This window comes from Monomorium pharaonis, chromosome 3 (assembly GCF_013373865.1).
Source record: "Monomorium pharaonis isolate MP-MQ-018 chromosome 3, ASM1337386v2, whole genome shotgun sequence".
Taxonomy (NCBI): Eukaryota; Metazoa; Arthropoda; class Insecta; order Hymenoptera; family Formicidae; genus Monomorium; species Monomorium pharaonis.
The window spans coordinates 18,258,745-18,276,853 of record NC_050469.1 but is presented as its reverse complement, the minus strand read 5'-3'; the positions used below and the strand labels follow the sequence as shown (position 1 = coordinate 18,276,853).

Here is an 18,109-nt window from a genome sequence, read left to right as displayed (position 1 = left end):
GCCTCTTTAAAGTATAAACTATGATTATTAATTGATTTTTTTAAGTAGTTTAAGTAGTTCAAGATGGATGCAGTATGGCGTCCAAATACATGGAAATCATATTTTATTGCGATATATGTGTGTGAATAGTCATTTCTCACATTTTCGAGGTCGCTGAGTACGAATCTTTAGTCAATTACTCATTTTTCAAAATGGCGGATACAATATGCCATAAAAATCATACTTTATTAAAAACTACGCCTCCGAGTACTTATTTGATGTATTTGTGAGACCGCTGAGAACAAATTTTGGGTCTGTTTTTTATTTTTTAAAATAGCGGATACAATATAGCATCAGAATACACAAAAATCATATTTTACTGTGAACTATGTGCGTGGGTACTGTATATGTCTTTGAGGTGGCTGAATACGAATCTTGAGTTTGATTTATATCTTTCAAAAGGCGGATGTAATATGATACACATAGTTCGCAATAAAATCTAATTTTTGTGTATTCTGACGCCATATTGTATCCGCCATTTTGAAAAATGACTAATTGACCAAAGATTCGTACTCAGAGACCTCGAAAACGTGAGAAATGACTGCTCATTCACATATACCACAATAAAATACAATTTCCATGTATTTAGACACCATACTGCCCAGGTAGGAAGCTCACGTCATTTTGACGTCCCAAAATGGTCATTTACTGACTATTCTTGACGTTACGAAATGACGCCCTTATGACGTTAAAATGACGGTCGAATGTCACAAATTCCTGACGTCATGAAATGTACCGTATTTTAACGTCATAGAATGACGTGAACAATATGTTGTCAAAAAGATCTCTAAAAGATATCCTGTTTCTGAAAATGATAACATAAAGAGACTTCTAAAAGATAAAATATAATGTCAGAATGTTAACCAATGCGTCGTTTTTTGAGAACAGAAAGATATCATGAAACTAATATCTAAAAGATTTCTTAAATTGGATATCTTTAAACTGCAACTAGAGATAAAAAAATAAAAAAAATTTCATTTTTTTTAATTATTCTTATCAACAGTACATACTAAATTTGGGACAAATTTTTATTAATTAATTAAATTTAAATTATATTATTTTATTTTACTCTTACTTGCCGCTGGTATAGGTTTTGAACCCGGGACCTTAGGATTACAAACCTTGTACTCTATCTGCTACGCCAATTTGACTCATCGATATGGGTACTTGTTATTGTCTACATGTACCTATATCCCAGGCAACCAGCTGACGTCGAAATGACGTGAATATAACGTCAGTTTTTGACCCGTTCGACGTCAGTTTATGACGTCAAATTGACGTAATGACGACGTGAGTTTGTCTCGTCAAAAATGACGTCAGGTTAATGACGTTTACTTACGTCATTTTTATGACTATCCCAGGTAGTAAAAATCGCCGTTATTTTGACATTTTAGAAAATATTTGAGCACATGTATCCTATATATGCAGTATACTTGCATTGTGAAAATATCGAAATAACATAATTATAATGTAAAAAAAAATTTACGTTGTTTCTCAACAAGCATCGTTATACTGGGGGATTGCCTAACTTCCGCGGTCACCCATCCAACTCTGAACCGCCGTCGACGTTGCTTGACTTCGAACATCGTACGCAACCTAGCACTTCGTGATGATCCATGAACACTTGATGCTCATGAATACATATTTGTTATAGATCAGTTCAATAGTTGTCAGAAACATCCCAGCAAACACCAAATATAAATGCAATATAACGTGAGAGTAACATGTAATATAACAGACGTTACACTCTATTTATATTATAGTTACGAAACTTTACTACATATATGTGATGTAACAAAGTTATGAAGCTATAATATTACTTCGTTATTTGTATGTTACAATAACCGGACAGTGATGTAACCACAATGTTGCGTGGTTACACAACAATTGTTTCACTTATGTTATATAAATATTATAAAATTTGAATCTTGTGAGACTCTAACCTCAATCGCACAACGTACATCTCGTGCATTAGGCGCGCTTTCCCCTAGTGGATGCTATAATGACGAAAGAGAGATGTTGTTTTCTTGCAACTTGACTTTAATCAGGTAATCCTTTATGTTTTTTAAGTCAACATTTATTAAAGATTATATAAAAAGGTGTAGAAAATGTTGCTGCATTTAATTAACATATATTAATTTTCTTATATATAATATACATCATAGATAACTTATTATAATCTTTCCTACATGTTTTGTAGGTTGTGTTTAGTCAGCAACAACAATATAGATTTATAAGTTATAACCGCCTTTATATATTTTTTATTTTTAATATTACATGTTAATTCGATGCAACATGTATTGTGGAATTGACGGTACATTGATAATTATACAATTTAGATCCATCATACAATTTCGATAAAATTGTATACGCTGCTTATTCGATGCATTTATGCACAAAATGAACAAAAAAGTATGGCAGATAAAAGTTCTACTCTATCTTGCGAAGCAATAAATTTATCGTTAAAGTTAAAACTAACAGATATGTATATTATCAAATCTATTATAGACAAAATGTATAGCGATATGTTTCTTGTTTTGATCTGCACAACTACATATTTTTATATTTAAATAATGTATTTCTTAAGTAAATTTAAAGATAATTTATTATTCGGGCTGCTAGTTTTACATACATTTCTGCAAAAGTCACATAGCATATGTGTAAATCATACAATATATAAAGGCAGTTATAAACTTATAAATATAATTTATAAAGACGTATCATATTAAAACTAATTTTATATTACAGGATTCTGCCAATTATTCTTACATCATTCGGACAACTGTTCTTCTTAAAATTTAAAAGAACGCAAAGAATAACTGAAGTTTATAAAAGTTGAAGAAATTTTCACAAGGATTAGAACAGGTAAGAATAAATTATAGCCATTATATGTTTTTAGAATAAAACCCAGCAAATTAGAGATAGGAATAATCAAATGTTCCTTCTCAAGTTCCACTTTTGTGCACATTTCCAGAATAATCATACGCACATTCACTGGTCATTCTTAAATTATTCTATAAATAAAAATATCTTATTTTGTCTTTCGTCTCATATATGCCTATTTTGTAGTCTTTCGTCTTATATATACCTCAATTTACAAACAATTAAGTTAGAGAATCAAAAATATAAATAAAAATTCTGAATGTGATTATTGTGAATGTATGAAAAGAATTGTATTAATTAGAATAAATTATTTTGGGAACAACAGAGTATTTAAATACTTACTTTTTAGTTTTTAATGTAATTAAGAGCTTTATCAATATAATTCTGAGGCGTATATCTGGCTGACACAAAATGCATAACAGTTACTAAATGACTAAGACCTACAGATAATCTTTGACATTCATAAACATATTTCCTATATTACAGCCTGCGACCACATCATCGGCAGGTTAGTTGAGTGACATTAGTCTGTATACTTTGTTGTAATTGTTTCAGATCAGATTTCGCTTTTTATTTATTTCAGTAATCTAAAAAAGATGGTTGTACGATACCTTTAAGAGTCACATAGTTGCAATACAATATTAAAATAAAATTATAACATTTGTCATTATTCTCTTACCTAGCCTGCCATAAGATAATGACATACTTGAAGAACTAGGAGGTATACCTTTGGATAATCCTTTTGATATGAATTGCTCTGCCAATTCTTTATATAATGGTTCGCTAAGCTTAAACAGAGACAAACTTCGGTGAATTTTTTATCAATAGCATACACCAGCTTACAAGAAAGAGAATTTTGGTGTAACAGCCAACAATTTTTTAATAATGTATTAATAAAATTTCTTACTGCTTCTCTTTAAAATTTGAATAATAAATATGATAATAATGATAATCTCATCAAATTGCTTGTTCTTTATTAAATCTTTTGCGAAGGTTTTCTCGAAACAAGTTAGATTGTAATATAGATATTTTCTCACACAAAAAAATAAACTGTTCACTTCATCCTATAACTTTTTTGGTAAAATTATGTTATTTGATACCTTCAAGGTCCACATATTCTGTTCGGCACACTGTAAATTCCAAGCTGTGAGGTTAATCTCTCTTTTATATCTTTCTTTTCTTACTCGTCTATTCTTTCTTCTACTTTACGCTCAAATAAAGTGTTTCTTCCTTTCTTGCTTTTAATATAACTAAAAATAAAACATAACACAAAGTATTAATCTTATCTCAGAATACTTACTCCATACAAAAAAATAAAAATTTTGTGAGACTTATCTGATTATACAACCCATTGTGTTAGACTAAACTTCAAATTAAGCACAGTCGTATTTTCCTTCACGATGTAAAATATGCAAATTATGCATAAAACTAAAAACTGACTCGCTGCTAACCTCGCGCACGTCATCATGTTGCGGCGTTGCGTCGGTTGCGCGTGCACCAGCGTGCAAAATAGCGAGATGCGTACATGCGCATGACGGTTTATTCGTACCAATCCTCGAATATTCTAAATACGTATTTAATGTTCTATATATGAATTAGTGTATTGGTGAGCGTTATATAATATTATTTATTATTTTCTTTTTACAGAAAACTGAACTCAAATGGAAGCGCTTGCACTCATGTCACTATCATGTCCTGACAATTTCGGATTTTATAAAACTATAGGAGACGTGATTGACGTTGAGATTGTGATTGACAGCTGGAGCAAAGCTATAATTTAGTTCAACATTACGTGAAGTTTATTTAATGTTTTTCTCTTATTTTCCCTCGTTTTTTATGTTTTTAAAAATTATTTTTAAAATATATTTACCAATAATTATAAAGTATAATATGTATACATTTGTTTAGATATAAGTTTATTTTGTTGATAAATATATGTGTTAAATATATTAAGAAGTTTATTGAAAAGACTATTTTTAATGTTATCTTTTTCCTTTATAATTATATCTATCCTTTATAATTTTAGAACTTACAATTTTCAGAAAGTCAAGTTCTTAAATTAATTTTACATAAAACAACGAAATTGCATTCAAAAGTATTTTTTGTTTTATGTAAACTTAATTTAAGTACTTAACCTAATGGGAATTATGTGCTAAAATATATACATGTACATATATAACAACACTGTAATTATTTTTTATAACAGCAATATAATAGTTTATATTGCCATTACAAAACATCTCGGTTATAGTTATATAGTTCAGTTCTACGCTATATTTATGTTATGTAACTACAACATCACATGAGTAGGAAATTATAACTAACAGGAATGTTACTTGTAACGTTCATGTAATATTACCTGTTACATTCCGTTTTATTGCAGCAATGTAATGGTTATATATTGGTGTTTGCTGGGATGAAACTTGTAGTAACTTGACGTCTGAAAATGTACGAAATATTTACGCATAATACATAAATATACACAATTTTTTAACAAAACCGTGTTCTATACCCGTGTAATAACCCCTGATGGAAATATTTTATTGAAAATCTTTTTCAATTGACCCATTTCATTGAAATTTATTAAATTCATTAAAATTTATTAAAACTCATTTAATTCATTAAAATTTTATAAAATTTATTAAAATTTATTAAATTCATTAAAATTTATTAAAACTCATGTATAAAATTTATTAAAATTCATTAAAACTCATTTAATTTATTAAAATTTTATAAAATTTATTAAATTTACTTTAGTGTTATTTAACAAAAAAATAAATTATATAAATTTTAATGAATGTTAAAGAAACCTTAATAAATTTTAATTAATTTTAATTAAATTTAACGAATCTTACTGAATTTTAGTGAAAAGGGGTCAATTGAAAGAAATTTTCAGTAAAAATTTTAGTAATATAATATTTTCATCAGGGACGTCATTTAAATAACGTCATTATGACGTCTTATTTACTTTTTCCAACTGACGTAACTCCAAAGACCAATAGTTACGTCATATATAACGTATACTTATGACGTATATACTGACGTGATTGTTATGACGTTTAAAATAACGTCAGTTTTAGGTCATAGTCACCAATTAGTGACAAAAATCACGTAAATTTACGTCATTTCGACGTCAGCTGGTTGCCTGGGATGTAAACTGACGCGACTATATCATTTTTTATAAAAGCAATTAAATTTTGCAAAACATATTAAAAATAAATAGCATTAATTTATTTACTTATTAATTTCATTGTTAAATTTATTTTTTTCCATAACCTTAATAATTTGATGGAAATTGCGATCTATTTAGCACTAATCTTTAAAGCGTTCAAATGATTAATTAGATGGTTAACTATATAGATCATAATTCTAAGAAAAATTGAATAGTATACATTTATTATTCTGTTTTTGTTCAGCACATGATGAATTTAGATTTTGTGCATTTTTTGTTTGCAGTAATTGTAGACAAACCGTTATTTTTGAAAACATTATCTTTATAATAATTTTTTTTATTATTAAATAGATCTGTCATTCAGGATGTTATAATGTCTGATTTCTGAGTCAACTACGACGCATCGTTCCGTAATAATATTGATACGAACGTGTTATGTTACGATTATACAATTTTTGTTGAATAACTGTAACGCCAAAACGATGTATAACAGCTAGATCACTTGCGTATAACAAATATTACGTAACAGGTTATTTCCATGTCATATAGCACCTACATATCACAAGAATAACAATGTTAAATTACATGTAACTTCCATGTTATATTGCCGCTATAAAATGTGTTCACTGGGATATGACTTCGAAATGACGTCATCATGACGTCAATTTTAGGTCATGTAAAAAAATGGTCATTTTGACGACATACTCTCTAAATCACAATCAGTGAAAACTCTGCCACTGATCACTGAAATCACTGAAAATACACTGACTTTCAGTGATAATCAGAAAATAATCACTGAAAGTCAGTGTATTTTCAGTGATTTCAGTGATCAGTGGCAGAGTTTTCACTGATTGTGATTTAGAGAGTATGACCAGATATGACCATTTTGGGACGTCAAAATGACGTGGGCTTGCTACCTGGGTGCATCCACCATCTTGAACTACTTGAACTACTTAAAAAAATAAATTAATAATCATAGTTTATACTTTAAAGAGGCAAACTCCGTCATTTCAATCGCTTACAACAGTCATGGACAAAATTTTTTGAAGTTTTCTACTATAAAAAGTCAATAGTTGATTAAAAAATTTGTATCAACTTTGAGCCGCCATATTTAATTTCCAATAAAAAATTTTGAAATTTAGACTCCAGAATCTGAAAGAGCAACTCTTTCTACGTAGAAGAGCATATTTTGTTTTAAGTTTTCATGTGATCTCATCACTTTTCTGAGCCGAAAACCAATCGACTATAAAATGTCCGCTTGGGAAGTAATGGGTTAAGATGCCATCAGCTAATCACAGCCGTATTGGCATTTTAAGACATTGCTTGAGACGATCTTTAAATGAGATTCGACTATATATTCGAATACCACTCATAAAGATTATAGCGTTGTTAAAAATTTAATTTTTAAATTGTAACGGTGTATGAACCACATTTTACTAAATATAACAATGTGTATAATTTTAAATATGAAGTTATACAGTCTTTTAAACGTTTATGATTATAGATGAAATATGATAAGAAAAAAAAATGTGATTAATTGTACTTTGTGATCCATAATATTAGACAGGCAAGGTTCTTTAAAAAATGTGTTATGCGTTACATAAAATATTTTATAAAAATTTGATTAATAAATTATTAATTATACTTTGTTTCCTATGTGTTCATTCCCTATTTATATTTTTCATTCTAATCTCTAAAACTGATTTTCCTTTAATCCCGGATTTATTTTTAAGAGCTGAAGTATGAATTGCACATATTTTACTTGCATAAAAAATTGCGATGCATTTCTCACAAAAATTTACCAAAATATTGTAACATGTTATAATTGTACAATTTATTAATAAATATTTGTTCCATTCATTTGTAGTTACAATAATTTAATTTATTATTCAAGTTTTAATAATTAATTTCTTAAATATGTTTTGCTTTTTTATTATTTAAAATATTAACGTTCAAATTTACCGCCTCTTATGACGTAACTTGAATCCAGCACTCTCATTGGCTTATAAAATTTATGCGCATTGAATCACCTTGTTGATTCCACCATGTCACAGACCCGATTGGACACGGACCTGATTGGACACGGACTCAATTGGACACGAACCCAATTGAACACAGACCCGATTGGACACGGACCCGATTGCACACCGACCCGATTGCACACCGACCCGTTTGCACACGGAACCGATTACGCACCGACCCGATTGCACACGGACCCGATTGGATACGAACTTGATTGGACACAAACCCGATTGGACACGGACTCGATTGAACACAGTTTCGATTGCACACCATCCCGATTGGACACGGACTTGATTGGAAACAGACTCGATTGGACACGGATCCGATTGCACATGGATCTGATTGCACACGGACCCGATTGCACACCGACCCGATTGCACACGACCCGATTGCGCACCGAACCGATTGCACACGACCCGTTTGCACACGGATCCGATTGCACACGGACCCGATTGCACACCGACCCGATTGCGCACCGACCCGTTTGCACATAGGCCCGATTGCACACGATACGATTCTGCATCGCAGAATAATGCAAAAACAACTTAGATAACACAGAAAATTTAGCATAAAGTTTTATAAATATTTTACGAATTTATTTTAAACAACATTTTTTAAAAGTTATATAATTGTTTTTCATAAATTATTTAGAAATAATACAAAAATTATTATTAACATTATATAAAATATATTTTTAAAATGTACTAAAAAATATTTATGGTATATAAATTTGAAATATTTTATTATATTTTTAGATATAATAGCATAAATATTTATTTTTAATATTTTTATAAATATTTATCATAATTTTTTTATACTTGGCAAACTCAGACATAAAAATACGTACAAAATATTTATTATAATTATTCGTTAATCTCGACGAGATTGCCCTGATGCCGGATTCCGTCCCGAGTAAGGCGCAAATTTGAAAAACTGCGGTTTGTTAGCGGTGGAGTAGAGTTGAAAAAAGAAATGAGAAAACAGCGTTCACACGTAAACTTTAAGCTTTATGCTTATCACTTACAATCGAAGCGAGCGGCGAACCGACTCTCAATGCAACTTTTCGGAAATCTTCCTGTCGTCCGGTTTACGGAAAGACATCACCTGCCACTGTGATCCGGAGCGGAAATCTTGAAGAGCTTCTGACTTGAAGCCCTCGCGTGATCGGAAATCTTGTGCGCGAGGCGACGGCGGTCTGGTGCGCGAGGCAGGGAACGTTCGTGAGAAAGAAAGTCGACTACCGACTCACGAGCTTCGATAAGCGCGGGTAACTTACAATTAATAAGAAATTAATCTCAAAAACAAAGCGGCAAACTGCATCACGATACACCGGTTTGCATAGAACGACGAACTGTGATGCGAACGGAGACGCAAGTGAAATTGTTTTTTTTGGGCGGACAACTCTTTGCGAATGGAACAAATAAAAAATGGCAACTATCCGCAGAGCGAAGGATCGTTAGCGCTGAGCTTTGAACGACTGATTCACTGCAATCTGTAGTGCGAAGTTTAAAAGAGATCGAGATGTTAGAAGGGGCAACGCTTGTTTTTCGCATGATTTTTGTCGAGAAACTCCACAGTAGTTGAGGAGGCGCGTGACGACGCCATGCGACTCATCATGATTGATGGCCTGCCACGCGAATGATGCCGAAACTTTCGTGAGGCCGTCGGCATCCCGAACAATAATATTTTTCAATTGAGTCCGTGTCCAATCGAGTCTATGTCCAATCGAATCCGTGTCCAATCGCAATTGTGTCTAATCAGGAAATACTATTGTGTTCAATCGCTTATGAGCGCAATCGGGACAGTCCCGATAGCGCTACTTTTTTTACAAATTAAAAATATATAACTTTGCAGTTAAGTTAATTATCTTGTAAGTATTATCGTTATTGTTAAAAATTATAAAATTTTATATACTTTTATATTGATATATATATATATACAGGGTGTTTGGTAAAGATTTATGCAATTTTTATAAGCAGGTAGAGCGCATTAAGCTGAACATAAAGTCCTCATCGTTTTTCCATTTTCACAATAGTTAACGAGTTATAGACTTGTAAAATTTTCTGTATTAGCCCGGCCTACCGGCAAATGCAAGCACGCCGAGCGCCCGACCGCGGCGGCCGCCCCTCCCTAGCGCTTGAACCTTGAGATTGCTAGGCGCGCGGAGGGAGTTGTTACAACGAGCGGCAATGGCTACGCACAATGTGTACGTGTACATACATGTGTACAAAAAAATATCAGTTCTAATGCTTAAAGAAGCAATTACTAAATTTATTTTTTTTAATAAATAATGATTATTTTTAATAAAAAATTTTTTTTGGTGATAGTCTTAAATGTCGTAAACTGTCATAAATTTTAAAAGAAGCTATTATCATGTGCTCAAAAACAAATTTATCCTTCTTTAAACAACATTAGAAAATTTTATCGATTAAAATGGAAATAACAACCAAATAAAATGTTTCAACTTTATATTCTTAATTTGTTTCAACTTTATATTCTTAATTAAAAATTAAATAACGAGGATATTTATATTTTTAATAAAATTAATCCTTGTGATAGACTTATAATACACGGAAAAAACTTTGTGGTAAAAATTACTATGGTAAGTAGTAAACGCGTGCTAAGGAGGAATTATGAAAATTTTTATTATGTTCTTCATCAAATTACGATAATATTTACACTACTTATATGATATAATTCTCTGAAATTTCTTCTTACAGTTCGTGGTTACTATCATAAATAATAAATCATACATAATTTTACTATAAAATTTTCTCCGTGTAGATTTACAAATATATGAATTTATTAAATGTTTGAAAACTTATAAACAATATTTATTTAATTCAAGAAAATTTTAGTATGTAATGTGTGTGTATTTGGGGTGTGTGTGTGTGTGTGTGTGTGTGTGTGTGTGTGTGTGTGTGTGTGTGTGTGATACATACACGAAAATGTTAAACATTATTTGTTTTGTGTAAAGTGAGGTGTTTATTATCAATATAATATTCTTTTCAACCATTAAAAATAAGATAATTATTAAAAAAAAATAAAATTAAAAATGAATAATTGATTTTCTTAAAACTAGAATCATATTTTTCTACGTGTGCGTGTATTGTATAGTAATCAGCATGAATAACAATAGTGATATAAAATCGCGAACTAAGGAATGATTATTCATTTTCCTGTCACAAAGTGATTATTCTTTTCTCGCGTATGTACGTACATACACCACACACACACACACACACACACACACACACACACACACACACACACACACACACACACACACACACACACACACACACACACACACACACACACACACGCACGCACACGCACACGCACACACACACACACACACCAAATACACACACATACATATTAAATTTTCTTGAATTAAATAAATATTGTTTATAAGTTTTCAAACATTTAATAAATTCATATATTCGTAAATCTACACGGAGAAAATTTTATAGTAAAATTATGTATGATTTATTATTTATGATAGTAACCACGAACTGTAAGAAGAAATTTCAGAGAATTATATCATATAAGTAATGTAAATATTATCGTAATTTGATGAAAAACGTAATAAAAATTTTCATAATTTCTCCTTGTCACGCGTTTATTACTTACCAGAGTAATTTTTACCATAAAGTTTTATCCGTGTATTATAAGTCTATCACAAGGATTAATTTTATTAAAAATATAAATATCCTCGTTATTTAATTTTTAATTAAGAATATAAAGTTGAAACAAACATTTTATTTGGTTGTTATTTCCATTTTAATCGATAAAATTTTCTAATGTTGTTTAAAGAAGGATAAATTTGTTTTTGAGCACATGATAATAGCTTCTTTTAAAATTTATGACAGTTTACGACATTTAAGACTATCACTAAAAAAAATTTTTTATTAAAAATAATTATTATTTATTAAAAAAAAATAAATTTAGTAATTGCTTCTTTAAGCATTAGAACTGATATTTTTTTGTACACATGTATGTACACGTACACATTGTGCGTAGCCATTGCCGCTTGTTGTAACAACTCCCTCCGCGCGCCTAGCAATCTCAAGGTTCAAGCGCTAGGGAGGGGCGGCCGCCGCGGTCGGGCGCTCGGCGTGCTTGCATTTGCCGGTAGGCCGGGCTAATACAGAAAATTTTACAAGTCTATAACTCGTTAACTATTGTGAAAATGGAAAAACGATGAGGATTTTATGTTCAGCTTAATGCGCTCTACCTGCTTATAAAAATTGCATAAATCTTTACCAAACACCCTGTATATATATACTACTGTGATCAAAAAATAAGGTCAATTTTTCATTTAAACTTCGCGAGTACTATAAAATCATGAAATTATTTTTTTTGTCAGTTAGTAGTACTGTTTTTAACATATATACAGAGTTTCATGTCAATATATTCAATTGCTGCAGAGATACACGTGTTTCTGTAAACCCAGTAAACGCTAGATATACATGGGAATATTTATAAAATATTCCTAAAATTCAAAATTAACATTTTAAGAATATTCCAGAATATCTCGAAATATATAGAGAATATATGTATAATAAATGTTCAAATAGGCGCAAAATATTCTATCTGTTTTGAATGTTTTAGGAATATTTTAGGATGTACATTTAGGATGTACATAAAAACATTTAGAGAATATTCCATGTATATTCCACTACTTATTTTGAATAATACAGTATTTATGTACTTATATAGATTTATACAGTATAATTATTTCTAAAAAAAATGTTGGGTTTAAATAATAATTTTAAAAATTACTTAAATATTTATTACTTCACAGATATTATACAATATAGCTATTAAATAAAACGCGTAAAATATAAAAGGAAAACATTACTACTTAAAATAAAAGCATATTTAATTATATTACCTTCGTAACAATTTAAGGTAATATTTTTAAAACAAACCTATGTTTTTAAAATAAAACGGCTAAGAAAGTAACATTATGACACATAAAAAAATTTAGCCGAGAAAATAAGGCAAATTAACCAATCACAGTGATTAGTAAGCGAGTGAATCATTTTACTAATCACTGTAATTGGTCTCTCTCTTGATCCGCCTTAATTTTACGGTTAACACTGAAACTTTTTTACGCGCCATAACTTTAACGAATTTTTATCAAAACAAAAAAATTGTCTTTGTCGTTAATTGTTTCTTGAACGTGCTTTGCGCGGGAGTTAATTGTTTTTTGAAGTTAATGCTTCGTCAACTGTGTTTCTAGAACATAACACTACTCTCTCTTCATTACGTAAAATTGTATCTTTGGCTCGAATCCACTGCTCAATAATTTTTTGGACCTCTGCTTGATTACTATTCACTTTTTTAATTACAGCTTCTGTAAAATAAATTAACTTTTTAAGTTTGTAAATTTGTACATTATTATGTATGTTATTATGTACATTTTTAAATATAAATGTTCAAATTAAGTATTTTTCCTTACTCTATTATTTTGCAGATTCTTAATTCACCAAAATTGCCGTTACGTATTCGTTTTCTTTTTAATGTATATTTCATACATAGTTTTAAAGTAAACAAGGTACTCATAATTCTGCGAGTCATTTTTGTTGCAGTAGAACTACCAATTTCTTTTAATTTTTGCATCTGAAAATTTGAAACATATTCACATTTATGTTAATTTGAATATAACAAAGTTAATTTGTAATATACCGAAAAATCTGACATAAACAAAAGCTTATGGACAATAAATTTTTTTATTTTTTACTATTTTAATAACGTTTATTGCATTTAAATTTACCAGTTTTTTTTTAATTTCTTTTTTCCAATAAAAAATGTTCCATTTCTAATATATTTTCCTCAGTGCCTAATGGTAACTTAATAATATCTTCACCATTTTTTGTCTCTATTTTCCGCTTTATATTGGATCAACGTACTGTTTGATTGAATTTTGTTAAAATCTTTGTTTTTTTCTCACTTTCAACTATTAATTTGGTTATTTTACGCGTGAGTTTTTCCAAAATTTTATTAATATCTGAAACTATTAAAAAACATTGTATATTTTTGTACACTGATAAGGAGATGCTAACGTTTGCTACGTCCATCTTCGAACGAGCCATAGTGCATTCGAAAGGGGAGGTGAAAAAACAAAAACTGTGTTTTGGCTTTTGGGTAAATAGGCCCTAGTTTTTGAGAAAATTGCATTTAAATATGTGCATTTTTGACCAGTACGATAAGTACAATGGAAAGCCTCTTTTTGACATGAAGCGGTGGCCGTGGGTGCTAAGTGCGCCCCTACTGTTTTGCTATCTGTGCGAGCTGGGTTGAAGACTAGTTCTAATAATTTTTTTTAGTCTACATGCTAATTAAATTTATTTTCTTTATTATTTACAATAGTGTTGAGCAACTAAAGAAAAAGGCGTTGAAACGCCTTGCTTCCCTCGGAGGGTTCGGCCGGAACTTTCTCAAGGCGGGCGAGCGCCTCAATAATGGCGGCCTTACCGTAGCGGCGGAAAGGACCGCCATTATTGAGGCGCTCGCCCGCCTTGAGAAAGTTCCGGCCGAACCCTCCGAGGGAAGCGAGGCGTCGCAAGATGAGCTGAAACAGAGAACCAGACAGGTTACTCTACCGGAGGACCGCAACGTGATGATGGAGGTATTGAGAGACCTGCTATCATCGATGACTACCTTAATGGCGCGGAGCCAGCAGGAAATGTTGCGCCAGCAGCAACTATTTATGTAGCAGCAACAACAACTGCAGCAACAGCAGTTTGCGCAGTTTGGAGAGATACTTACGCAGGAAAGACGTGCGCCTGCAATTGTGGTCAGAGGTTTCCGCTCACTCCCGCAAGTTTCTTGCAGAGTCGTCGCCGCTGCAGCCGATCGGGACATCACCCCTCCCACCAAGAGATCAAGAACATTCAGCTGGGAGCAAGGTGTCGTGGATTGCAAAGCAGATTCCGGAGTTTGGAGGCGGACCCGACGAAAACCTACAAGCGTGGGTAAAACGCGTGGACAAGGTGGCGGAAGTGCATGCAGCAACGGACGACGTTGTCCTTCTTGCAGGGTCGAGCCGGCTGGTTAAATCTGCTCAGCGCTGGTATCAGCTGCAAAATGAGATAGCGATAGAGTCCTGGGCTGGATTAAAATGTGAAATATTAAAAATATTCAAACGAAAGGTACCGTTCTATAGGGCCATGCAGCAAATCGAGGGTAGAAAATGGAACCCTGTGAAAGAGACATTTGATCAATACGTATTTGACAAGTTGGAGTTAATAAATCGTGTGGACTTACCAGTGAGTGATGCGATTAATCTGATTATCGGTGGGATTAATCATAGCCCACTACGAGCTACCGTTCTTGCAATCAATGCAAACACGGTGGAAGACTTCTTGGAGAGGATAAGGCCCATCGCGGACGGCCTCGGAGACCTACACCAAAGACAGACAACGAGTATCAGACTGAAACCTAAACCACTCGAAGGTACGTGTAAAAACTGTGGAAAGAAAGGCCATACCCTTAAGGAGTGCCGTGGTGAAATTTCCTGCTACTACTGCAAGGAAAAGGGACACATGCAGTACGACTGTTTAGTCATTAAGAGAAGGGAAGCAAGGGATACGCAAAATTATCAGTCGCCTGCTCTTTGCTCAGCTGCAGCAGTTACAGAGCAACAGGAGGAAGAAGGCAGCGATAAGAAAGTGGACGAAGACGACATGGAAACAAAGAGCGATACGGTAGCGGTCGTCACGGAAAAGGGAAGGCAAATCTCCATCGATGGCCCGCTCGTGCAAGTTTCCAGCATCAACGGTGAGCGTTGTAATTTGGTCGCGCTCGTCGATACCGGAAGCCCCGTTTCTTTTATGCGGTATGATGTCTATAAAAAATTGTTAAAACCTCGTGGAGTTGAAATCACTCCCGCGTTGCGTAGCTTAAAGAATCTTAGCGGTCGTGCATTAAATATTAAGGGAAAAATTAGAGTTAAAATAAATTTTGTACAGTTGCTAGGCACAGATTGTATTATTGAATTGTTTATTCTTGACGAAAGTACATTCGAAGGAGACGTGATAATAGGCCGGGAATTTTTTGAAGAGTCTCAACTCACCTTAGTTTATAAACCGTCGCCTCAAGGGCAGGACGAACGCATCGCTATGTTTACGACTCTTCCCCTTTGTATAGAGGATGATTCGAAGTCAGACCTTGAACAGATAACAAGAAATTTGCAAACGGATTTCGGTTGCCAGGCAAACGTTCGAAAGAAGTTATACTCGGTGTACACAATCGAGCAATAAAATTGGTCAACGACGACCATTCGGTAAGAGTTAATCTTAAAGATTATTCACCTAAAGCTAAGCCTCCGTATGCCTTAACAAAGAAAACAAGCGAATTTCATTTTGGCAGTCACTGTAAAGACTTGATTGACACGTCGAAAGATGAATTAGTTACCTCGTCAGTTTTACGGATTTGTAATCCCTCTGCAGAAACTGAATGGCGTATCGACGTATTGAGCCGTGCAGTTGCTTATGTAGATGCCATGCTTCTTGAATGCGCACTACAATATCATCAGTTAGCGGATCCTAAAATTAAAGAAATTAGTGATCAATTAGCAATAGAAGATAGTGATAAATATCAATTGATAGATGGATTAGTTTATAAGTTAGTTGATAACTCATCAAAATTTGTAATCCCAGAATCTATGATCATCAATATTATTAGAGCGCATCATGATGAGATGGGCCACTGTGGTACTGAAAAGACATTACAAGGCATTAGAGTAAGTTATTCATTCCCGTCAATGCATAAAAAAATTGCAAGGTACATTGAGAATTGTCTTACCTGTTTGATATCAAACTCTTCCTCGCATATCAGGGAACACGAGGTTCAGTGGGATGCTGCCACAAGCATTTCAATAGACACTTTGCACGTGGATCATTTTGGTCCATTGCCAGAAACATTGGAAGGCTATAAACATATATTGATTATTGTAGATTCTGCTACTCGCTTTACTTGGCTTTACCCAACGAAGTCCACAGGTTCCAAAGAAGTGATTATAAACTGCGACGTAGCCTTCCTTCGGGAACCGCCAGGTCCGAGGGGCTACGACCAATTAACGATAATAATCTCTATAACAGCTCGCGTGTAACTCCGAAATGCTCTATATTTCTGGGTGCCAGGCGCGGATTTCCGTGCCACACAACAATTAACTATAAGACGGTAGCCGGATAGGAAGCGTTACTAATGCCGGTGGCTCTTTTCTCGACGTGGTAGAGGGGCGTGGTTCTTTAGTGACCAGGGGGAGGGGTGGAGAGCTCGGATTGAGGCAGGTCGTAGAAGAGAATTGGTACACAATTGTCAATTAAATATCCAATATAAAAATATATTTCTTTAAAGATTAATGAGTACGGTGTCGACGAAAATCATGGATCTTACTCCACTTAACAAAACGTCATAAGTTCACAGAGATGTGGTTAAGACGGAAGCCAGAAGTCGGCACAAAGAGAATGCGGAAACTTTAGATTTACTCTACGAGGCGGGAGGCCGTCGAAACTCTCCGCTCGCCAACCACAACAATTATAATATGTCCGAAATCAGTTTTTGCGGTAATAAAGAATTATCAACAATTATCGACTACAAAATGACTGTCGGTGCCGGCTTTGTCCGAGAGGGACGTACTTAATAACTAAATATTCGGGCCGGTCGGTCCGATCTCTCGTGCGGCCACAAGACTCTATTTTGTATTTCGAGTTTCTCAACATTAAGGAACAAACGATAGCAAAAACGGTATCGGATTCGGGATCACCGGTAACACGACAAGAAACGGTATCCCTTATCCGGTCCCGCACGAAAGTCGACCGCCTTACCGAATCTTACTAAATTCCGCGTGGCTGCCGAGTGATGGCCTTACAAAATCCCAAAATCCTCGTCCGCCGAAGTCGATAACACGGGGCTGATCCTCTGTGATACGTCGTATCGCCCGGCTTGCCGAACAGTGAGGAGCCCCGGTCCCGCGCC

General features: G+C 33.3%; 2 long non-coding RNA genes across 4 annotated transcripts; one reads left to right on the top strand and one right to left on the bottom strand.

The window, feature by feature from the left end:
• Window positions 1-1,701: 1,701 nt before the first annotated feature.
• Window positions 1,702-4,800, top strand: LOC118644751. 3 transcript variants are annotated; one of them, XR_004962516.1, is made up of 4 exons: window positions 1,702-2,087; window positions 2,788-2,904; window positions 3,409-3,430; window positions 4,570-4,800. It is a non-coding gene; the product is annotated as an uncharacterized LOC118644751 (long non-coding RNA). The 3 variants fall into 3 exon arrangements; XR_004962517.1 differs by lacking the exon at window positions 3,409-3,430 and having other exon boundaries at window positions 1,705-2,087; XR_004962515.1 differs by lacking the exon at window positions 1,702-2,087 and having other exon boundaries at window positions 2,183-2,904.
• Window positions 4,801-12,967: 8,167 nt separating this feature from the next.
• LOC105829922 lies at window positions 12,968-15,372 on the bottom strand. The gene is made up of 4 exons (XR_004962513.1): window positions 15,284-15,372; window positions 14,897-15,207; window positions 13,587-13,747; window positions 12,968-13,481 (listed from the first exon to the last, which is right to left on the bottom strand). It is a non-coding gene; the product is annotated as an uncharacterized LOC105829922 (long non-coding RNA).
• Window positions 15,373-18,109: the final 2,737 nt, after the last annotated feature.